We start from the raw sequence: 26,360 nt of genomic DNA, 5'->3' as shown, positions 1-26,360 counted from the left end.
CAGGTTCCTTTAAGGTATTTAAGATCTTTAATGCTGTTTACGTAACGTCCATTTAATTGCTGTGGGTTTTTAAAAGGAAAGAAAAAGCAAAGTCGTCTCCAGACGATAAAGGCCGTTGGAGGGGTGGAACGTAAAGGCTTGGTGGGGTAAAGTGGTTATCTCTACGCCTGGTCGCCTTTACCCCAAGGAATTAACCTTGTACTCATTTTGGGTGTAGGCTATCAACGCCGAGCCACGAGAAAATAGATAAACAGAATTTGCTGAATATCGGTATGTAAAGTCGGGGAATAAGGAACTACAATATAGGCTACAAATAATTTCATTTGCCCTGGATGATATGGTAGTTGTTCGACTCGTTGGCTGAATGGTCAGCGTACTGGCCTTCGGTTCAGAGGGCCCGGGTTCGATTCCCGGCCGGGTCGGGGATTTTAACCTTAATTGGTTAATTCCAATGGCCCGGGGGCTGGGTGTTTGTGCTGTCCCAACATCCCTGCAACTCACACACCACACATAACACTATCCTCCACCACAATAACACGCAGTTACCTACACATGGCAGATGCCACCCACCCTCATCGGAGGGTCTGCCTTACAAGGGCTGTTCTCGGCTAGAAATAGCCACACGAAATTATATATATGTGGTAGTTTAGGGGGAGGCGCTTAAAATTTAATTTTTATATACGTACAAATACAGTATTGATCCTATCAAAAAGTACTACATAAAAAAGTTATAGAGAATACAGTTTGCGATCATTTACGACTTATTCAGTTTTACTGTACAGACCGTGAAAAGAATGGTGGTGGTGGTTGTGGTGCTGGTGGTTATTGTTTTAAGAAGAAGTACAACTAGGCAATCATCCTCTACATAATACTAATCAGGGAGAAACAAAATAGAAGGGGTCCGTCACTTCGAAAAGGTATCGGCCTAAGAAAGACGAAGGTCATTTAGGGGGTGAAAATGAAAGACTCCATAGGCCTCCATATGTAGGTCCTGTCGGGGTTAGAAAAGAACAAGTTTTGACCAAGGACGGTCGGATAGAATAGATGAAAGTGAGGAGCCTGGCTCATGTAAGTGGAAGCAATGCCGGGACTCAGCTAAGGGCCCCGCGGTCGCCAACCCACGCTCCCAAGTTCAGAGCCCCCTAGGGCCCCTTTTAGTCGTCTCTTACGACAAACAGGGGATATCTTGAGTGTTGTTATACCACCCCCACCCACAGGGGGACGACTGTGATAAATCATGAATTTAGATCAATTTAGACCAGGGCCTCTCAGGGTGCATGCGCGTGGTGCATGCACTGTGCACGGTGCAAAAGACGACTTGGCTTGGTTGACCAGAGTGCAGACCCCCCACTCCTCGATTTGGAGCAATAGCGCTGTCTCTCTCTTTCCTCACGCCTGTCTCGCTCGCTCCGCCTGTCTCCCTCTCCCCCACTTGCGCCGTAGCGCTCCAAATCCGGGCTGTGTTGAGCCGAGTATAGCCGAGTAGAGCCGAGCATAGCCGAGTAGCCCAGAGACGAAGCGTTGATCCGAGCCATACCGAGCGGCACCGATGCACAGTGCACGGAGCTCTTGCGCCTCGCTCTGCACGCGTGAGATTTTGGGCGTTTGAGAGGCCCTGATTTAGACTTTCGTTACGTAGTCCATATCAACGCCATGCGTTGATGACGTGGAAATATTGTTCAGTCTTGTTAACTGGTGATGGTTTCTGTCATGATTATCTGAAGGTGTAAAAACATATGGTTATCGGTCCACATCGACAAGGAAAATTGTGAAGATGATTATAAAAATGAGAAGAAATCGTAAAGGAACCTTCGCTTGAGGAATAAGGCAAGATGGAGTCATGAAAGGAAGGAGGGGTCCCTTTACATTAGATGCCCTAATATCACAGAGTCGGAAGAAAACTAAATGTGAAGGCCTACAATATCGAAAGCTCATAAAACTGATCAACAATAACATTACATTGACCATTATTTGTTGTGATTTGCTTTCTCTCTTCTGCTGCCACTCATCTCCGATAGATGGGATTACTTCTCTGTATCGAGTATAACAGCCTGCTTGAACATTGGCGGGAAGCAGCTGCGAAATTAGATAACTTTCTTCTTTAGCATGCCATTCCTCTGGTTGATAAATTTTCTGTTACTACTGGTACGTAACACACTGGTTCATGATACTATTCCAGCAATTTGATCCCTACCCTGAGGCGCGGATTGGAATTAGCAGTGTACACACTTCAAGGAATAATGGGCCGGGTGAGTTGGCCGTGCGGTTGGGGGCGCGCAGCTGTGAACTTGCATCCGGGAGATATTGGGTTCGAACCCAACTATCGGCAGCCCTGAACATGGTTTTCCGTGGTTTACCACTTTCACACTACGCAAATGCCGAGGCTGTACCTTACTTAAGTCCACGGCCGCTTCCTTTCCATTCCTAAGCCTTTCCTATCCCATCGTCGCCATAAGACCTATCTGTGTCGGTGCGACGTAAAGCAAAAGATAGGAATAATGGCAGAGGCAGTACAGGCAGTCACCCCCGCCCCCCACTTTGTAGAGAGAAAACATTACATTACCGAGCTCGATAGCTCCAGTCGCTTAAGTGCGGCCAGTATCTAGTATTCGTGAGATAGTAGGTTCGAACCCCACTGTCGGCAGCCCTGAAAATGGTTTTCCGTGGTTTACCACTTTCACACTACGCAAATGCCGAGGCTGTACCTCAATTAAGGCCACGGACGCTTCCTTCCCACTCCTAGCCCTTTCCTGCCCCATCGTCGCCATAAGACATCTGTATCGGTGCGACGTAAAGCAACTAGCAAAAAGAAAAAAAAAACATTTTTATTTTATTTTAGCCGGCTGAAACTAGGAATTATAGGAATTATCAAAAACAATTTTTGTATTTTTAATTATTAAAAAATTAGTATCGAAAATACGCACAAAATGTTCTACGAGAAATGTCAATTGCGATTTTCAGAGATTCAGTCCAATCTGCATAACTTAAATTATTTGAATAAATAGAATCCATTGAGAGGTTGCTGCCCGAAAATTTATAACATCGCAGCATATTATATTATATTATATTATATTATATTATATTATATTATATTATATTCTATTCTATTCTATTCTATTCTATTCTATTCTATTCTATTCTATTCTATTCTATTATATTATATTATATTATCTACATACCGCTATTTAGAAAACTAGGCTGATTTTTGTTACATCGATTTTGAGAGAACTGCTGAACCGGTTATCGTCGTAAAGTATTCCGACAAAAGCTCTTGGCCTGTAGATTTGCAGAGTGTCTTTAAAAACATACAAATTTCTTGCCACATATTTCTAAATTATTAAAGAAAAATGTAGCATGATAATTCGCCAAAACGCTCTCCATTATTTCCAAGGCCACCTGGACTGCGGCAGCATGCGATGCGAGAGGGATGGTAGAAGGGGACAAGGGAGCATGCGCTGTCTTTCTGGTCAGCTGTTCCAGTCTGTGTTGTGCTGCCGTTGCAGAGTCGCTGAGTCGAGAAGAAGGTATTCACACAATTTTACTGACTTTGTAGCTCTCCCTATATTTCCTAGCTTGAAATGATGTTTGCGAAATGTAAAAGTCCTTTCCTCCGTGTCGTAATCTTAACAAAGGCCGTGAACTTCTTCCACTCCGGTAGTTAGGAAAGTGAGTCGACCCTTCGTGTCATTTTCTGTCATGGAAACCCGAAGGATTGTACCATTACTACGAGCAAACTGCTAATGTGCTAATTTTCAAATCTGATTTGGCTGACAATGTGTTCGGCAAACCAGGACCAACTTTCAGTTTTATTAATGAAATCTGTGACTTGCCCCAACAAAACAACACAAATGTCCAGAATGCATTTTTCATCGATGGTCCCATGCGAATGAGAAAAATTCAAAATTGCTTCAATGTAGGGCTTCGTGTTTTATTAGTAGCATGAACAGCAATAGCCAGCATTTTGCTTCCCAACCCTCGATCAGTGCACTGTACATTCAAAATAGGCAGATATATATAATGCCTCGAGATGACTTAACTCCTGCAGACAAAACACTTCCATTATCTTGTAAGTGACATCACTTTCCAGTCGCTTGGCATTTTGTATCACGATCAATAAACCTCAAGGGGAAACACTAGAACGTTTGGGTTTAATAATAATAATAATAATAATAATAATAATAATAATAATAATAATAATAATAATTGTACCGGGAGGTACACCTCTAGGCCGCACATTTAAATCTTGCGCCAATTAGAACTCCTCTACAGGAGAAACACTGAACTTGGAACTATACCTACTGTACTTAAACTTATCCTCAGAAGATGTCACTACCGTAATTCTGTGATTATGAAGTTGCCAGTACTGTGTGAATTTCAACTTGTTTTGTTTTCCATTGATCAAGAAGTGTGGACATTCCCTCATAGATGTCACTACAAAAAACTATGATCATGCACCCTGGTGCGAAGTGAAAGAACCTTTTTTGAAGAAATTTTGTATTCATAAGTTTTTTTCTTTACTAAATTTTGTTCATTCATCTTTGGGTTGGCAATATTTATCTTTTCTTTCCGCCTGTTTTGAATTTAGCCAATCCCTAATTTCTGTAATTAATTTTCAGCCTATCACGTATTTCTTCTTCGATTTTGAGTGTAAACCTTGTATCCTCCAATAAAATTCTGTGGATGTGTCTTGATTATTCATGAAAGGTCTCGAACTTTCCCCGAGGGTTTATAAACTGCGGATTTTCACGGCTCTTGGCCACTTGATCAACATCTAAGTGTGTGTGTATGTGAAGCAGGAGGCGGGAGGTGTCTCTTTCATCAGGCAGCAGGTCTTCAGAAAGGTAATGTCCTTTTAACATCATTATTTCTTGCTAGCTCCGCAGTTTAACCCGAAGGATAGGTCCGAAACTTTAATGATGTAACCTACTTTTCTGTAATGTAATTTTCTGCCGGCCTATGTAAATATCTGTAACCGTAAATCGGGGATAGAGAGTGATTTACCCTGTCGAGCTCCCCTTCATTTTGGTTTGAGGTGACTACGTTTTGGTAACTGATTTTCTTCTCTTCCTTAATATTTTCCACGCCGCTTCCTTCCCACTCCTAGCACTTTCCTGTCCCTACGTCGCCGTAAGACCTATCTGTGTCGGTGCGACGTAAAAAAACAACTAGCAAAAAACTACCTTAATGTTTTAAATTTCTTTGTTATACGGGTCACCTCCATAGTTTGGGAATAGCCCCTGTTTCTTCGGCCTAGTGCCTTTTAGGTTTTAAGAATGCATGTTTAGGAGTGCAAATACTCGCCTCCATTCCATTTGGTGTTACGGGCCATTTACTTAACCATTATTCGTGTTCCATGAAGGCCCAGTAGGTTGGGTACAAGATATCCCTGTTTCATTTTTACAAGTTGTGCCTTGATGACAATTAACTATAAGGTATTGATATTGCCTTGGATAGGCTTGAAAAACTGAGAGCGTGTCAGCTCTTTTCAGGTGTTGTAATAGTACCTCTGGGAGGCCTGAATTTGTCTTTGTCAGAGCTAGTGCTCCATGTATTGGGGATTTTCTGCCCTTGCGTTAAAATTTGTGCTTTGGTAAAATCGAGCTAGGAGCTCAAAATTGTAAAACTTGGGGCTTGTAGCTCAAGAGTGTTAAACTTACTAAAATTGGGATCTTTCTTGTCTTGCTTGTCATTGTACCTGATATATTGTTGTGTTCACCTAGTGAAAGATTGTTAAGTTTGAAGTTCTAAAGAAGATCCAAAAAATATAACCTTTGTTACAGTTTTAAATTAACTTTGATTTTGTAGTTAGACCCATTCAACCCGGCACCTTCTTTCACCTCTGCATCCGCGGGTATCACCCCGTAATAATAATAATAATAATAATAATAATAATAATAATAATAATAATAATAATAATAATAATAATGTGATTGCTTCAAGTCCCACTAACTAACTTTTTACGGTTTTGGGAGACGCCGAGGTGCTGGAATTTAATCAGCCAGGAGTTCTTTCGCGTGCCAGTAAATCTACTGACACGACGCTGATGTATTTGAGCACCTTAAAATACAACAGGACTGAGGCAGGATCGAACATGCCAAGTTGTGGTCAGAAGGCTAGCGCCTCAACCGTCTGAACCACTGAGCCCGGCGTGCAGGTTTCAGCCGTGGCATATGTTGCAATGTCAAGAGTGCGATCTTATGACGTCCTTAAGTTTCAATACCGCCAAAAATTAATTGTGCAAAGAATGTCTTATAATGTGTAAATCCTCACTAAAAATTTACACCACTGACTGTCATATTTTGACGTGTTTCGGCTAGTTATTATTATTATTATTATTATTATTATTATTATTATTATTATTATTATTATAGCTGCCTCTGTGGATCAGTGGTAGAGTGTCGGCCTCCGGATCCCAAGATGGCGGGTTCAAACCCGGCGGAGGTAGTAGGATTTTTGAAGGGCGGAAAAAAGTCCATTCGACACTCTATGTCGTACGATGTCGGCATGTAAAAGATATCTGGTGACACATTTGGTGTTTACCCGACAAAATTAATTAAATCTCAGCCATAGACGCCCAAGAGAGTTTCGGTTTACTCGGTCTGCCATCTAGTGGGCCTAGAGTAAAACGGAACGTCGAAATTGACGAGCAGACTGCCAGATGGCGTCAAATTGAAATGTCTGCACACGGTAGCTGAGGCCATACGATTATTATTATATTATATTATATTATATTATATTATATTATATTATATTATATTATATTATATTATATTATATTATATTATATTATAATAAAACATTAAATAGTATTGTTCCATGAACTACCCACAACGTTCATATGCCAACAGCCCGAGGAAACAATCTCTCTGAGTGCTTGAAATCCGTCGCCCAGGGCGATGATTGCTTTATCGTCTTCCCTTAGGTCAGCTCAGCCCTTGTTTCTATCAAGTGGACGGGGAAACAATCCTTCCTACGTGAGTGCAGTTGCTACCATTAAGACAGTTACTTTCGAACGATCGAATCTCTTTGGAAAGAACAATCGTCAGCTCATTCAGCGCTTTATTGCAGTTAAGTTTCACTTGGTGTCGAGGAGGTGGGAGGGACTTTAGTGACCTCTTCATAATTACTTATATACACATTTTATTATAATTAGAACATTAAAATTTTACTTTGAAAATATTATATATGTTATATAATGTTGGAGAGTTTAAAAAGCTGTCAAAAACAGTTGGTGAGACGTAACAAAACAATAACATACATGTATTCAGTCCTCAGCCCGAATGCTGGTTGGATCCCCAACAGCTCCACCAATAGCTGTTTTTTTTTTTTTTTTTGTTTTTTTGCTAGTTGCTTTACGTCGCACCGACACAGATAGGTCTTATGGCGACGATGGGACAAGGAAGGGCTAGGAGTGGGAAGGAAGCGGCCGTGGCCTTAATTAAGGTACAGCCCCAGCATTTGCCTGGTGTGAAAATGGGAAACCACGGAAAACCAATTTCAGGGCTGCCGACAGTGGGGTTCGAACCTACTATCTCCCGAATTCTGGATACTGGCCGCACTTAAGCGACTGCAGCTATCGAGCTCCCACCAATAGCTGTTATAGAGGGCCTAGGTGTCACTGAAGAGGTGTACTAGAGAAATGAGGACTGACGTAGTTTCCCGTTGCTTTCCTCATTGAGCCAGAAGTTGCGATTACATATCAGTCTGCCACGCCCACTGAAATGCATGCACCAACTAACCTTATGAGCAACATTTTCACACCATTCATAGCAGGGACTGGCTGCATAAGGAATGACTACTAGCATCGCTCATACATTAGTCACTTTCATATTGTCAAAGCCAAGGATGAGACTGATACAGACAGATCAATGAAAATAAAAAAATTGCTGTAGCCCATACCAGAGGACACAGTGAACTATAAACACTATATCTCGCCAGCAAAGCCATATGTATATAGAGTTAAGAAATAAATGCTCTTCAAGCTTTACGATGGTGTCATATTTTAGATTGGTGGACTGGTTCAAAGTTTATTAGCGTTGAAACTCGACCGCACATACTTTCTGCGCCGACAGTAGTATTAACACACAAGAAATCCCGTTAAAGTGAAATAGTTCTATTAGACTAAGATTCTTTTCCTTAATTTTAAAGTTATTTTATTCGAACTCGCCTACTGGTGGAATATCGTGTCCACATTTTGTGAGTAAGACATACAGAGGATCATTTTTAAGAAACTCCTTAAATCAGATAACAGTACACAACACACTGTAGCTATTTTCCACATTTTTAAAATCCGAAAATTATATAGTTCTGTTTTCTACATATTTTCGAAACATTGAGAAAAGTCAGATGGATAGCAATGCTGCCAACACAGGGCTTTAACTTCAAGATCAGTAGTAATGGATCAGTTGTACTATTAATTGAGTTCAGCAAAGGGCTCCTTCACGAGCTACTTAAAATATACTCGCCGAGTATTATAGAAATGAAACACCGTGTAGGCAGAACATTCAATATACAGTATAATGTTACAATTCAAATCTGATTTGAACAAAATACATATTAAATATAGACATTGTTTAATTTCAGAAAATCGTCTCTGAACTAATACGAAAATGTTCAGTCAAAGAGCTGAGGATTCACCCTATATCATTTCATTTCGTGGTCAATGTAATTAAAGCTTTACACAAAGGTGGTGAAATTTTATTCTAATCATGAAGCTAGTATTCGCAGGCACATCTTGGAGCCGTATTGTTCCCTGTTTCTACAACTTAGCAATGTTTCGCAAATTTCCTCATCATTCATTCTTTGAGCAAGGGCAAGTGCAGCAAACTTCTGCATGTCTCGTGATATCGTTAACATGATCTCAGGAACTTCAGTTTTACGGGATATACGGACTTAAATTAATTTCCAGGACCCCATGCTAATTATCCGAGACTCAAACTGTGGCTCCTTGTTGAGAAGCTACTATCAGTGTCACTGATCCAATACTTCCCCATTCTATGATTCTCAGCAGAAGTAGCTCCAAGGATTTACAGTTACACAACACCACAGTGAAACATATTCGTAGCAGTCAACATACAAACAGCTAAGGAGACTTACAACCACGATGTCTGTTCTCACTCTTTATTCACACAAGTTATTCACTTTGACATGAGCTGAGACAATTACACTATGGTCATTTCTGCAACTGTCACTCGGACCCTAGGGCAGTTCACTGTACTCACTGTACTACAATAGCGGCTATACATTTCACAGTTCACGTGCGCGCACAAGGTCTCACAAATCTGTACGTGGTACGGAATTCGCACACTAACGGCAGTCTTCACACACTGTCCCACGTCACTCAGCTCCGCTGTTCGGTCAGTACACACGCAACACCCCGTCGACTGGGGATGCGCGCGACTGAAGCCTGGAATCGAGAGCGTCGACTCCATCGACTCCGAACACCAGTCTCGGTTCGCATGAAGCCTCTCGACTCCAAATTAACTTGATGCGCATTGCCGGGCCGCACGGTCGCTTCGCATGAAGCCTCGCGACTCCAAGCGAACTTGACTCTCATTGCGGGGCCGCTTGCGTGTCGCGGCGCGGAAAATAACATGAAATATCTTACATGTTGCTGCTCATTTGCCCATTGGGTTTTTCAAGAGTATTGTAGAGTGAAGTACGATATCGTTAACGAAGACGACGAGCGTAATGGTGTAGTTGAAATAAAATTAAACGTGTCATGTCAGAAAGTATCGGCATAGCAGACCACGGACATTTAATTTCACGTCTTTATTTGTCGTGATCAGGAAATTGATAAACAGATATCGATGGGAAATCATTATGAATTGCACATGAACAATGAAAACAAATCTAATATGGGTAGATCCTCTAACATAATTCGAACATAGATTACATCAGCAAAAGCCTCCGCGGCTCAGGCGGCAGCGCGTTGGTCTCTCACCGCTAGATTCCGTGGTTCAAATCCCGGTCACTCCACGTGAGATTTGTTTTTCTCCGGGTACTCCGGTTTTCCCTGTAATCTTCCATTCTAGCAACACTCTCCAGCATCATTTCATTTTATCTGTCAGTCATTCATCATTGCCCCAGAGGAGTGCGACAGGCCTCGGCAACCGGTACAATTCCTACCCTCGTCGCAGGACGGGGCCTTCATTCATTCCATTCCTGACCCGGTCACTGACTGGAAAACAGGTTATAGGTTATCATTTATAATTCAAGGACCACGTACGTTAAGTCTTGTTGCATTATTATTATTATTATTATTATTATTATTATTATTATTATTATTATTATTATTAGTAGTAGTAGTAGTAGTAGTAGTAGTAGTAGTAGTAGTATACACAAAAGACCCTTTTCGCGACAGCCTTGGTAGGCCTTCGCCTGCCAAGTGACCTCTGCCCAGCTCGAATGCCAGTAGATTACGAGGTGACGTGTGTTCAGCACGACGAATCCTCTCGACCGTTATTCCTGGCTTTCTAGACCCGGTCTCTACCTCAACGTGATCACGAAACCTGAGATACAGGTAAAAATCCCTGACCTGGCCGGAATCGATCCCGGGGCCTCCCTAGACTGCGGAGGCGGCTATTAAGACGCACAATGTTTGGTAAAATATTTGTTGTAAAATCACACTCTAAGCACTCGCTTCTTTCTTTCTGTTTTATGCCCCAGGCCAGGGGTATAAATCATTTACAATTAAACAAAACTAACCCAGCCGAGAATCAAACCCGGGGCCGCCGGGTAACCGGCGCACGCGTTGCCCCCTACACCGCGGAGCTGAACTTTTTGAAGTTAATATTGGCGATTATGTAAACGTATACTGTCAGATTATTATTACCACTACAATTATCGTCATCGTCGCCAAAATAGACCTACAACATTAACACTAACAATGATAAAATCCCGAAACAATATTTAATGTTTGCTGGCTCAGTCATCTTGTATTCATCGAATCACGAGTTACCAAGGGAGGAACGTTGAACTATAATTCCAAGCACTTCCGACAATAGTTGATAGATGGCGTTACTGCATCAGTGGAGTCGACAATGGAGTCGAGAGTGTCGGTTCCAGAGGTAGCAGTCTCGACTCTTCGCGACTCCGTTCGCAGCCCATTCCTACCGTCGACACTGCAGCACTCTGACCCAATATTCGCAGCACTGTCGTCCGCTGCACTCCTTTCTCTCTCAATCATTCTATGACTGAACTGAAGCGTCTCAATCTCGTCCGGTCTGTCTTTTATAGGGGGGCCGGCCCTTCCAGATACTACGGACGAGAAGTCTCTGGACCTCTTTGGAAATCAAATACTCCGATTTTCTCTCGCGATGTGAGGGAGGCCTGTGACTAGTGGCGGCAGTAGTGGTGGTTGTGGGGGCTGGTCTTATGTGCATAGCTTGTCTCTGACTGGTCACAGTTACTGTAGTAGCGAGAGGGTGGGGTCCACTCGGTGACGTCAGTCGCGGTTGGGAGTCAGGCTGTAATGCTCCTTGCAAGACATCACATTAAAATGGCAGACAGCGTCACAATTCTAAAGCTAGTGATTTATAGTTATTTCCAGACTGTTGGGTTATATTCTGCGTTGCCACACACACAGCGAAGGCATTATGCTTGTCGATATAACACAGTGTATTTGGCAGACATTTTCATCATTTTCGAGCAGTTGGATTAGTTTGAGTAGGGTTCCTTTTCAAGTTACACGAGTTCCTCATTGAAGCAATAGTGGGTCATACTGAGGTCTGCAATACATGAATTTTAGGTATAACATTCACAGGATTTCAACTAGAAAGATGTAGGTATGTTTCATCCAGTGAGAATAGTCTGATAGTTTGGGAAGACAGTAGTTAAAGATATTATGCTGTCTTCCTAGACTACATGAGCCAAATTTAGAAGTAAGTAAATTTCAAACAGTTGAATTTCTACCACGTTGTGAAGTACACAGAGTTCCTTTACTGGAACAATATTCCGTACTATGTGGTTTTGAATGTTGTCGAAGGATTTCAGAAAAAACAGAGGTTAAATATTTTGAATGGTTGTAAGGAGGATATTTTATATATTTAATAATAATAATAATAATAATAATAATAATAATAATAATAATAATATACGCAAAGGATTCTTCGAGTTTAACCATCACTTGCTACAAGTAAAGATGAGGCCAATCCCAAGAAACAGAAAGACAACATTGAACAAAATTATAAGACAGGACCAGAATACTTGAAGATAAATAAGGACAAACTTATTGAAGAAATTAATCAAAATGCAACGCAAAGTTGGACAGACCTAGGGAAGACAGTTCAGAAAGCAATGCATAGTGGTCAGCCTGCTAGGAAACGCAAACATAAATGAAAAAATGAAATGTCGTATGGCTTTTAGTGCCGGGATATCCCAGGACGGGTTCGGCTCGCCAGGCGCGGGGTATTTCTATTTGACTCCCGTGGGCGACCTGCGCGTCATGATGGGGATGAAATGATGATGAAGACAACACAGACACCCAGCCCCCGTGCCACTGGAATTAACCAATTAAGGTTAAAATCCCCGACCCGGCCGGGAATCGAACCCGGGACCCTCTGAACCGAAGGCCAGTACGCTGACCGTTCAGCCAACGAGTTGGACAACATAAATGATGGAACGCAACTTGTGATCAAGTAACTGAACGAAGAATCCAGACATAGAATAAATTTAGCAGCAATAGAACAACTGAAACTTGGCAGAATTTCCACAATTTACAGAAACAATCATCGAAATATATTACAACAGTGAAAATGACATACGACAAAAATAGACTAAATGAAATTGAGGAAGACTTCAAGAGAAACACAACGAGAAATTTCTATAGAACATTTAGGGAAAATATTTGCTTCCAAAGACTGGATAAACTACTCAACAGCGAGAAGCCTAGAGATAAATTAAACTTTTCGAAAACCATACCAAACCCAGATTCGAAACCACCCACAATCACAGAGGTAGAGGAGATCATAAATGGAATGCAAAACACCAGAGCATCTGGAGAAGATGGGATTATCGCTACGATCTGGAAACTTGGAGACCAAAATGTCATCAAGAAAATCCATAAAATTATCTCAGAAATATGGATTACACAGAAAATCCCACAGGAATGGAAATGCGCATTGATCCATCCACTGCATAAAAAGGGTGACAAGACAGACCCTAAAAATTAGAGAGGTCTCAAATTATTGCCGGTCCCTTACAAAATTGTCTCCAAGGCATTACTTAACAGACTAGAATCACAAGTTGATACCAAGATAGATGAATACCAAGCAGGATTCAGAAGAGGAAGATCGTGTATTGAACAGATCTGAAACCTGCGAACAATCCTGAAGGTCAGACGAACAACACTGTAGTCACATTCGTGGACTTTAAGAAGGCTTACGATTCAATAGACTGGCAGGTTCTCTTTGAAACTATGGAAGAATATGGAGTAGACAGAAAAGCTAGGGCACTCATACAAGAGACACCCATAGACACCACACTCAAAATAAAATTTATGAATGAAATCTCAGAATGATTCGGGATACGTACAAGGGTCAGGCAAGGAGAGGGGCACTCACCGCTTTTATTCAACTTGATCTCGGACAAACTTATCAAACAATGGGAATAAAAAGTAAAAGAAATTCAGTTAGAAAGAACGTGTGCAAACAGAACAATCATGAAATGTTTGGCATTTACAGATGACCTGGCAATACTTAGTAACAATAGACAAGAAGCCCAAGAAGCACTGGAGTACTTACATGAAATTTCTATCAAAACAGGTCTACAGATATCATATGTGCAAACACAGTACATGGAATGTAAAGATAAGCCATGCACATAAAATATCGAAAGATCACAAGAGTAGAAAGATTCAAGTATCTAGCCGAATATATACAAATAGAAGGATCAAATAAGGCACCCAACACAGACAGAACAGACAAACTTCAGAAAGCGTACAGACTCACATGGACACACTACAATAAAATAAACATATCGAGATAGATCAAACTCAGGCACTACAATACAGTTGTACTACCAGAAGCTTTTTATGCTTCAGAAACAACGACAATAGGAAAATCAGGTATCATAAGAGACAGAGAATATAGAACGTAAAATCCTCAGAAAGATTTTTGGAGCAATATACAGAGATGGTATATGGTTGAAAAGACCAACTGAAGAACTATACGAATACACAGACTCACTCACAAACATGATCAGAAAACGCCGGCTAATGTTCTATGGGCTCCTGCATAGAATGCACACTAGAGGACTCACAAAGAGGATTTTTGATGTAGCTAATAGCTCAATACAGAAAAACAATTGGCTGAAAGAAATAGATGATCTACAACAAGCAGGTATCGACAAGGCAATGATAAATGAAAGAAACATATTCAGGAATATGAATGCGTAATTTGAAGTAAAAGAGAGTAAAGCAACAGGGAAAGCATGGAATGAACAAAGGAAACAAGAATATGGTCAAAGAATGAAGAGATTTTAGTAAGAGGAAAGGGGAAAAAGAAGAAGAAGAAATTGAATAATCATGTAACTTTCAAATTCAACCACTGTCTTAATGGCAATAATGTATGATAATAATATTGTATGTTTCCAAAGTTCTCTCTGTTGATAGAGAGTCTAGGGGTCAGGGGCATGCTGCTGTGAACCTGCATTCGGGAGATAATGGGTTTGAACCGCACTGTCGGCCCTAAATATGCTTTTCCGTGGTTTCCCATTTATGACACCAGAAAAACCAAACCAATCCCCATAGCTCAATAGCCCCGAAGTGCAATGGTATACCAAGTGATCGCTGCTCACCCCGAAGGCCTGCAGATTATGAGGTGTCGTGGTGTCAGCACGACGAAGACTCACGGCCGTTATTCTTGGCTCTATAGACCGGGGCCGCCATCTCACCGTCAGGTAGCTCCTCCATTGTAATCACGTAGGCTGAGTGGACCTGGAACTAGCCCTCGGATCCAGGTAAAAATTCCCTGGCCGGGAATCGAACCCTGGGCTGCGGGTAAGAGGAAGGCACGCTACCCCTACACCATGGGGCCAGTCTGTACCTGAGGCTTTAAGCCACGGCAGCTTCCTCCCCACTTCTAGCCCTTTCGTATCCCATAGTCGCCATAAAATATATCTATGTCGGTGCGACGTAAAGCCACTTGTAAAAAAATGCGGAATTGCCGAAATTTTGCGTTGAAAGGGAGTTCTTTAACGTATCAGTAAATCAATTAACAGTAGTCTCGCATTCCTCAATGCAAGTAGACTGTACCGAGATTCGTTCCTATAACCGTGAGCTTGCAAGACGAGGGCAAACCTAGCTGCGACCTGTATGATTTGCGTATTATAATTATCAGGTGTTAAAGATTTTATCATAAGGCAGAACTTTGTTGAATGTCGCGCACCGCTACTGCCATTAGAACCTCTTGCAATAGGAACTTGGAAAGTTACTATTCAAGCGTTACAAAACGCGCCTCTGGGAAGAAACGGGAATTTGTTGGGGAAGAAGCAGCTATTCAAATATTGTTGTACTGTACATCCATAATCCATCCTTATTAGAGCATTAACTCTGTAGAAGTAGTCAATCAAGTTGATTTGCGATAATTCTTCCATAAAGTGATGAGCAATATTAACAGAATATTTTATTTTGTTCAAATAAACAAACAAAACAAATAAAATAAAACAAAACAGTCTTAGGTGAATATAATGTTGAAAGGCGGTCCGAAGAGTGGTGGACGAAGTAAAATTTTGTTCGGAAATCAGTATTTTGGGACTGATTATGAGGAAGTGGATTTGCTGTAGATAAATGGAGCTTGAAGCGTGATCGAAGATTAATAAGGTAGCTTCCGCTAGGTTGCCCTGGGTTTGATTCTCAGCTCTGGCACAAAAATATGAGACAGCTACGAGGATCTGGACTCCTGCGGGACTAAATTCCGGCACCTCGGCGTCTCCGAAAACCATAAAAGTAGTCACTGGGATGTAACGCAAATAACATTATTACGAGGATCTGGGATGAGCCTGTTGAGTTCAACCGAGAAGAGAAGTGGGTACGAATCCAAACCTTCGTCCTTCTAGATGTACGGAATAGTACCATAGTCGTGACTACAACCACAGCATTATTTTTTGAACAGACTGGACTTTCTGTATATGTTTTAAAGTACGCCTGTACATACATAATGGCAATATGTTCTGCAGCCATCACAAAGGAAGACTCTGAGAATATATATATAATTTAACTCTATACTGTATCTCTTTTACGTGTGAGTTTGAAGAGGTCCGCCAACAGGCTTCTGGAGTTAAATAGTAACTTTCTGGCAAGTTCGTCGGGCTGTGCTCAAGCTCTGCCAAGGAGTTAAGACTAGTCTGAATGTTTGGGTAGGGATGTGTTCAACCTTCGGAAGACAACTAAGAAAAGAAGTGGGTTCGAATTATAAAAATACTCTTCTCCCTTTTAGTTTTTATTATTTACCTGGGTATAAATCAAATTAAGGGGCTGCCTGGCCGAGGCGGTAAAGGCGTGCTCGGTTCGCCCGGAAGGACGTAGGTTGTAATCCCCGTCAGAAAGTCGTAAAATTTAAGAAACGAGATTTCCTCTTCCGGAGGTGCATATGGCCCTGATGTTCACTCAGCCTACACCAAAAATGAGTACCAGGTTAATTCCTGGGGGTAAAGGCGGCCGGGCGTAGAGCTAACCACACTACCACATCACGTGCTGAGGTTAACAATGGTGGAAGCCTCTATCTCCCACCACTCCTCCAAGGGCCTTCATGGCCTGTACGGAGGTGACTTTGCTTTTTTTAAATAAATAAAATTATAATTTTGTCTCTATAGTTCAAGATTTTTCCCACCGGGCGAGTTCGCCGTGCGGTTAGGGGCGCACGGCTGTGAGCTTGCATCCGGGAGATAGTGGTTTCGAATCCCGCTGTCGGCAGTCCTGAAAATTGTTTTCCGTGGTTTCCCCATTTTCACACCAGGCAAATGCTGGGGCTGTACCTTAATTAAGGCCACGGCCGCTTCCTTCCAACTCCTAGGCCTTTCCTATCCCATCGTCGCCATAAGACCTATCTGTGTCGGTGCGACGTAAAGCCACTAGCAAAAAACAATTGCCTCAATCTTTGTTTTTAAAATCTCAGATTAGGTAAACAAAATTGAATTCTTTTTACTATCCATCCGTGTGTTTGTTTATTGATTATGACACAACGGGAATACCGCTAGATAGAATTCCTTGGAACTGGGTAATGAAGTTCAGGGATAGCCGAGTTGTGCGGAAGGTTGTTGCTTGGATCATCTGTCCATAGACTGGTTCGATGAAGCTTCCAACCTACTACTATATCCTACAAACTGTGTACTGTTTGTCATATTCATGCCTTGGACTACCACTACCGTTCTCACCGCCTAAACTCCCCTCAAATACTAACTGAACAAGTCCTGGGTGTCTTAAGATGTGTCCTATCATTCTCTCTCTTCTCCCAGTCGAATTTCGATAAATCGTTCTCGTCTCATCAATTCGATTCAGTATTTCGTTTTTTGTGATCGACCTACCCTTTTTATATTCAGGATTTTTCTGTATAACTCCAATTCAAACGCTTCTATTCTTTCTTAGCTAGTTATTGTCCATGATTCATGTCCATACGATGCTACGCTCCAGACGAAAGTCTTCAAAACCTCTTTCGAATTTCTATATCAATATTGGAATTGAGCGAATTTATTTTCTTCTGAAAATCGCTCGTGCTCACCTGCATTTATGTCCTATTATTTCTGCCATCATTAATTACTCCACTACCCAAGTAACAATATTTATTCACTTCCTTAACGACTTCATATCCTAATCTAATATTTCGTGCATCGCTTGTTTATTTCTTTTTGCTGGTTGTTTTACGTCGCACGGACACACATAGATCTTATGGCGACGATAGGACAGGGAAGTCTTTAGGAATGGGAAGGAATCGGCCGTGGCCTTAATTAAGGTACAGCCCCAGCATTTACCTGGTGTGAAAATGGGAAACCACGAAAAACCATCTTCAGGCCTGCCGACTTTTGTTTTGGATTCTCATCATGTACCCCTTCTCCAAGACAGTGTCCATACCATTCAGCAATTTCTCTAGATCTTCTCCAGATTCAGATACAATCTATGACGGTCTATGGCTCAGTTTTAATTAATGTTTCGGCTGAAAATCCAAATATGTCACCAGAGATGATATTTTTGCTGGCTCCGTTTGACATGGAGTGACGAATGGACTTTTTCCCGCGTTTCAAAAAATCCTACTCCATCCGCTGATCTTGGGATAAAACATGTTCTAGGTTTTAATGGCCTTGTTAGACGTTCAGATACTAGAATTTTGTCCGGGCTGAGTAGCTCAGGCGGTAGAGCGCTTACCTTCTCAGCCCAACTTGGCAGTTACTATCCTGGCTCAGTCCGGTGGTATTTGAAGGTGCTCAAATACATCAGCCTCGTGTTGGTAAAGGTACGTAAATGAACTCCTGCCGGACAAAATGCCGGCTCTTTGGCGTCTCCGAAAATCGTAAAAATAGAGTTGGACGTCATACCAATAGCATTAATATTATTCTTCAACATAGTGAAAGTCAACGACACAGATTTACCGGATTTACCCCCCCCCCCACACACACACCTAAAGTTTATCTAACTTCATGCAGGTTCAGGGCCTGTAACTTGAAAAATAGGAGAACGATGACTAATCAACTTTGCTTCGGAGATCTCCCATAGAAGCCAGTCCGCATTCTAGAGATTCTACGCAGCCTTGAGTTCATGACATACAGTAGACGGGTAGCAAACCGGGTTCAGCTGTAGAGAAAACTGTTATAATAACATGTATACTAACACGGTGGTGATTATACTTCGAATGTTATCGGGTGGATTTCGCAATTTGATCAAAGTAATTGTTCCTCGGCATTGTACTAAGACATTATCTGAGAATTCCTGAAGTATAAAAATAACACCCAAAAACTGAGTTTCATTTATCCCAGAAATTCTGTGTAAACCATGTTTGTTGTATTACCTTTTGGGGCTAAGACGACCATGCGACATGTGAGAAGCAGTCTTCTTTCAATTCAAAAAAATAAATACATGTTTCTTTATTTTTAAAGGAGATTCCAAATACCTATTCCCACATCTTTAAAATCTTCAGTTTTTGAAATATACATAAGTATCCCCATAAAAGGAATTCAAAACCTTGATCAGTCCTTCCCCCACCCTCACCCCCATCTAAGTGTATTTTCCGAAAACAAAAATACATGTTTCTTTATTTTTAAAGGAGATCCAAATACCAATTTTGACGTCTGTAACATCTTCAGTTTTTAAGACATAAGTATCCTCATAAAGAATAATTGAACTATTTTTCATTTCTTTTCACCCCATGTTAAGTGCCTTCTCCGAAAGCAAAAAGGTACAGGTTCCTGTATTTTTAAGGTATCTTGTCTCCTACATGTTACATTTTTGACGTATAATGTAGATATACCGGTACTGATTTAAAAAATTCACCCGCTTTTCCAATTCTTTTCAGCCCCTTAACTGGATTTTCCGAAAACAAAAAAATACGTGTTTCATTATTTTTAAAGGAGAATCCAAATACCAGTTTTCATTCGTGTACGTCTGTAACACCTTCAGTTTTTGATATAAATGTATCCTCATAAAAATAATGAAACTTCTTCTTCTTAACTTCTTTCCACCCCTCTCCCGCCTTAAGTTGACTTTCCGAAAACCAAAAATATGTGTTTCTTTATTTTGAAAGGAAATTCAAAATACCAACTTTCACGTCCGTAAGATAAAGTCTTTAAGATAAAGTATCCTCATGAACAAATTTCAACTCCTTATTTACTTATTTTCAACCCCACACCCCTTACGTCGATTTTCCGAAACAAAATGCGTGTTTCCTTATTTTTAAAGGAGATTCCAAATACCAATTTTCACGTCTGTAACATCTTTAGTTTTTGAGATGTAAGTATCCTCACACAAAGAATTCAACTAATTCTTCAATTCATTCTCCGCCCTAAGTGGATTTTCCGAAGACCACAGAACACGCGTTTCTTTACCTTGAAAGACGATTCCAAATACAAACGTTCATGCCTCTAACATCTCCAGTTTTTGAGATATAAGTATAGTCATAAAAATAATTCAACTCCTCTTTCACCCCAGGACTTGAAGTTGATTACCCCCATTCAAAAAGTGCGTGATTCTTTATTTTTTAAGGTGATTCTAAATAACATTTTCAACGTGTGTAAATTTAAGTTTTTGAGATATAAGTTTTTTCACTTCCTTTCACCCTCCGCTACCTTGAGTGAATTTTCTGAAAACGAAGAAAACTTGTTTTTTTATTTATAAAGGAGCTTCCAGATGCCAATTATCACGACTGTAACATCTTCAGTTTTGAGACATAGCCTATGTATCCTCATAAAAAGGAATTAAACTCATTTTTCACCGCCTCCGCCCCCATGGTGACTTCCGCCCCTAAATGCGTGTTTCTTTATTTTTAAAGGAGATTTCAAATACTAATTTTCACGCCTGTAACATCTTCAGTTTTTGAGATATAAGTACCCGCATAAAAAATATTCAACTAATTTTTCAATTAATTCACCCCCTTAAGCGGATTTTCCAAAGACAAAAGATTACCTGTTTCCTTACTTTGAGATATGCGTCCTCATGAAAAGAATTCATCTCCTTTTTCACTCCACCCCCACCCGTTAAGTTGGTTTCCCCCACCCAAAAATGCGTTTTTCTTTATTTTTAACCTTCACATTTTAGATATAATTTTCTCCAGAAAAAGAATTCATTTTTTTACTTCCTTTCGCACGCCCAACTCAAGTGAATTCTCCGAAAACTAAGAAAACTTGTTTCTTTATTTATAAAGGAGCTTCCAAATGCCAATTATCACGACTGTAACATCTTCAGTTGTGAGACATAGCCTATGTATCCTCATAAAAAGGAATTAAACTCATTTTTCACCGCCTCCGCCCCCATGGTGACTTCCGCCCCTAAATGCGTGTTTCTTTATTTTTAAAGGAGATTTCAAATACTAATTTTCACGTCTGTAACATCTTCAGTTTTTGAGATATAAGTATCCGCATACAAAATATTAAACTAATTTTTCAATTAATTCACCCCCTTAAGCGGATTTTCCAAAGACAAAAGATTACCTGTTTCCTTACTTCGAGATATGTGTCCTCATGAAAAGAATGCAACTCCTTTTTCACTCCACCCCCACCCGTTAAGTTGGTTTCCCCCACCCAAAAATGCGTTTTTCTTTATTTTTAACCTTCACATTTTAGATATAATTTTCTCCAGAAAAAGAATTCATTTTTTTACTTCCTTTCACACGCCCCACTCAAGTGAATTCTCCAAAAACAAACTGTACCCGCTTCTTTAAAAGAGCTTCTAATGAACAATTATCACGACTGTAACATCTTCAGTTTTTGAGATATATGTATCCTCGTAAAGGAATTCATCTCCGTTTTGATTCCCCCCACCTCCTACCAAGTTGATTCCCGCACCAAATGCGTGTCTTTTTACTTTTAAAGGAGATTCCAAATACCAGTGTTCAGGTTTGTAACATCTTTAGATTTTTTTGGTATATACATTCTCATACAAATAATTCAACTAATTTTTCAATTCTTTCACACACTCCTGTTAATGTTTTTTTTCCGAAAACCAAAGAATACGTGTTTCCTTGTTTTTAAAGGAGATTCCACATACCAGTTTTCAGGTTTGTAACATGTTAAGTTTATGAGATATACTGTAGACACGCTAATTTTAAAAATTCACCCCTTTTCACTTCTCCTTAAGTGGATTTTCCGAAAAAAAACCTATTTTTCTTTACATTTACAGGAAATTCCAAATACCAGTTTTCAAATCTATAATATATTACGTGTCTTAGATAATTTGCAGATATTTTCTAAAAAATTCACCCCGTTTGTCACTCCTGTTCACTCACTATTCATCGGATTATCCAGAAACACAAAAATACGTGTTTCTTTATTTTCAAAGGAGTTTCCAAATTGAAATTTTATGTCTGTAACATCTTCAATTTTTGAGATATAAGTCTTCTCATAAAAGGTGTTCAACCCCTTTTCCCCCCTTTTCATCCCCCTTAATGGGATTTTCCGAAAACAAAAAGATACGTGTTACTTTATTTTTAATGGAGATTCAAAATACCAATTTTTACGTCTGTTAACTTTTAATTTTTTGAGATATAGATATCCTCATTTTAAAAGTTCACACCACCTTTCACCCCCTTAGCGACGGAATGTCTAAAAATTCTCCCTTAGCGAGCATGTACAGTACATTATAATGTGAATGTATCCCCAAAATTTCATTTCATTATGTCCAGTAGGTTTGGCTCGGCAATGATGAATTAGTCAGTCAGTCAGTCAGTCAGTCAGTCAGTCAGTCAGTCAGTCAGGACAAGTTATTTTATATATATAGATGAATGATACAAAACACTACTTCTTCGAAAGGCCTAGAGCCATATCTGGTGAAGTAAAGAGTTTAAAGCGTACAATAACTTTCAGAGCCAACCCCATGGTATAGGGATATCGTGCCTGCTTCTTAGTCTGAGGGTTCGATTCCTGAGCTGAGGATTGGGATGACGTTCATTCAGCCTCCTGAGACAACTGAAAAGATGACTGATTGTTACAAGAGTCAAAGGACTCGGTCGCAGAAGCCGAGCAATATGGCTGAGGATATCGTTACGCTGACCACGTGACACTCCCACATCTGCAGGACAGCTAGGTAGGAAGGTGTCGTCTGGGCAAGCCAAGGACCTTAATGTCATATATGCACCACGGGGTTTTTGTATATCTCGTGGAATACGCTAGAACTTCCTCTGACTGTCGTTAAGAAGTTAACTAAAAGGGTAAATTCCCAGGGGCTATCAAGTTGGGAGCGGCCTCGCGGCCTATAACTGAGTGGGATAGGACAAGGCTAGGTGAGAAGGAGGCGACCGTGGCCTATCTCCGTCTCCCTAGCTCGTTTTTGACTAGTGTTAAGGAGCGATGTTTGCTTAGGTTGTTCTTCACCTTAAAACTGAGTGGAATGGCTGCGTGCTTCGGATCACGTAGCTATGAGTTTACATTCGGAAATAGTGGGTTAGAACCCCACTGTCGGCAGCCCTGAGGACGGTTTTCCATGGCTTTCCATTTTCACACCAGGCAAATGCTGGGGCTGATACCTTAATTAAGCCCAGCCGGGCTAAGTGGCTCAGACGGTTTAGGTACTGGCCTTCTGATCCCAATTTCGCAGGTTCGATCCTGGCTCAGTCCGGTGGTATTTTAATGTGCTCAAATACGTCAGCCTCGAGTCGGTAGATTTACTGGCACATTAAAGAACTCCTGCGCGACTAAATTCCGGCACCTCGGCGTCTCCGAAAACCGTAAAAGTTGTTAGTGGGACGTAAAGCCAGTAACATTATTATTATTATTATTATTATTATTATTATTATTATTATTATTATTATTATTATTATTGAAGCCTCCGTGGCTCAGGCGGCAGCGCGCCGGCCTCTCACCGCTGTGTACCGTGGTTCAAATCCCGGTCACCGCATGTGAGATTTGTGCTGGACAAAGCGGAGGTGGGACAGGTTTTTCTCCGGGTATTCCGGTTTTCCCTGTCATCTTTCATTCCAGCAACACTCTCCACTATCATTTCACTTCATTAATCATTGCCCCATAGGAGTGCGACAGGCTTCGGCAGCCGGCACAATTCCCGTCCCGCTGGAAGGAGGCTTCATTCATTCCATTCCTGACACGGTCGAATGACTGGAAACAGGTTGTGGATTATTATTATTATTATTATTATTATTATTATTATTATTATTATTATTATTATTATTATTATTATTATTATTATTATTATTATTAAGCCCACGGCCACTTCCTTCCCACTTCTAGGCCTTTTCTATTCCATCGTTGCCATAAGAGTATAAGACCTATCCGAAGCAAATTGCAAAAGTTATATATATATATATATATATATTTGAGAATGCAACTTTTAAGATTTGACACATTAATTAATATTCCAATTGAAAAGTCAGCCTCGTTTAGTGTACAAATTCTGATAATGCAACACTTGGAATTTCGTAATAAAAAAAGTACGGCCCCATGAGAATAACGGTTTGGAATGTATGGAACGATACATATTGTCCCTTATCCAATGGTCTGCCTTACTTGGCGTGCACCAGGCTAAAAGAAGCTACACGAAATTATTGTTATCCGTCGAGTATAGCTAGATCAAAATTACCTAGTACGGTACACTGTTCAAACAACGATATACTGTTGTTGGTACTTTGCGCTCAAGTACGGAATAGCGATATCAGCTCTTTAATGGTTAAGGCCACAGATACTTCATTAAAATTCCTGTTTACTTCCTATTCCAGTTTACCTGAAAACCTACCTGTGTTTGTGTGATTTTGGTCGCTAGCGTAAAGAACTAACAGACGTTAATTTCCTGAGAGTGTCGTTACCACAATCTCTCACACCACCAAGTTAGACATTCTCGGACGGTGATGACTAGTCGGACGGTTGGATTAGTGAGTTGCTGACGTTCTTGCCATTCTTCAAACAGGCTTTGTCAAGGATGGCTAACCGGAAGAGGGTACACGTAAATGTACTTAGGATTTTAGGACGATTGGCAGAGAACACGTGTAGCGCTTCCACCTTCACTGAATGCAAGTCAGTGAAGCTAGTGAAATACAGAAACTCACCAATATCCAAGACAGAGCTATGTATTACCTTTCAACTTACCTTGCAAGTCAATAAAAAAAAATCTTGCCATGTTTCAGTCCAAAGAACAGCCTAGATCTCTGATACTGTTTGATGGAAAATGCACTTGTTCAATCCTCTCCGTAAACAGCTTATAAAACACATCAGTACCATCCATTTCAATGCTAACGCAGTCGTTATCTCCCCATTTCGAGTTTCATTGTTCTCAGAAATAAGATTCCCTTAAAACACCCAACTTTCACTCCCATACAGCAAAGTCAAACCGAAAACAGAACGGTGTAGGCGAAATATACTGACTGACAGAGCAAATGCAACACCAAGAAGGAGTGGTCAGAACTTTATGCCAATTGCAGGGTAGACTGACGTCACTGAGGTATGCTCATGATGTGAAATGCGCCGCTGTGCTGCGCACGTGGCGAACGATAAATGGGACACGGCGTTGGCGAATGGCCCACTTCGTACCGTGATTTCTCAGCCGACAGTCATTGTAGAACGTGTATAGCTAAGAATGCCAGGCCGCCGTCAACGGAGGCATTTCCAGCAGACAGACGACTTTACGAGGGGTATGGTGATCGGGCTGAGAAGGGCAGGTTGGTCGCTTCGTCAAATCGCAGCCGATACCCATAGGGATGTGTCCACGGTGCAGCGCCTGTGGCGAAGATGGTTGGCGCAGGGACATGTGGCACGTGCGAGGGGTCCAGGCGCAGCCCGAGTGACGTCAGCACGCGAGGATCGGTGCATCCGCCGCCAAGCGGTGGCAGCCCCGCACGCCACGTCAACCGCCATTCTTCAGCATGTGCAAGACACCCTGGCTGTTCCAATATCGACCAGAACAATTTCCCGTCGATTGGTTGAAGGAGGCCTGCACTCCCGGCGTCGGCTCAGAAGACTACCATTGACTCCACAGCATAGACGTGCACGCCTGGCATGGTGCCGGGCTAGAGCGACTTGGATGAGGGAATGGCGGAACGTCGTGTTCTCCGATGAGTCACGCTTCTGTTCTGTCAGTGATAGTCACCGCAGACGAGTGTGGCGTCGGCGTGGAGAAAGGTCAAATCCGGCAGTAACTGTGGAGCGCCCTACCGCTAGACAACGCGGCATCATGGTTTGGGGCGCTATTGCGTATGATTCCACGTCACCTCTAGTGCGTATTCAAGGCACGTTAAATGCCCACCGCTACGTGCAGCATGTGCTGCGGCCGGTGGCACTCCCGTACCTTCAGGGGCTGCCCAATGCTCTGTTCCAGCAGGATAATGCCGCCCACACACTGCTCGTATCTCCCAACAGGCTCTACGAGGTGTACAGATGCTTCCGTGGCCAGCGTACTCTCCGGATCTCTCACCAATCGAACACGTGTGGGATCTCATTGGACGCCGTTTGCAAACTCTGCCCCAGCCTCGTACGGACGACCAACTGTGGCAAATGGTTGACAGAGAATGGAGAACCATCCCTCAGGACACCATCCGCACTCTTATTGACTCTGTACCTCGACGTGTTTCTGCGTGCATCGCCGCTCGCGGTGGTCCTACATCCTACTGAGTCGATGCCGTGCGCATTGTGTAACCTGCATATCGGTTTGAAATAAACATCAAGTATTCGTCCGTGCCGTCTCTGTTCTTTCCCCAACTTTCATCCCTTTCGAATCACTC

The sequence above is a fragment of the Anabrus simplex genome, chromosome 1 (assembly GCF_040414725.1).
Source record: "Anabrus simplex isolate iqAnaSimp1 chromosome 1, ASM4041472v1, whole genome shotgun sequence".
Classification (NCBI taxonomy): Eukaryota; Metazoa; Arthropoda; class Insecta; order Orthoptera; family Tettigoniidae; genus Anabrus; species Anabrus simplex.
Note: the sequence above shows the minus strand (reverse complement) of the source record.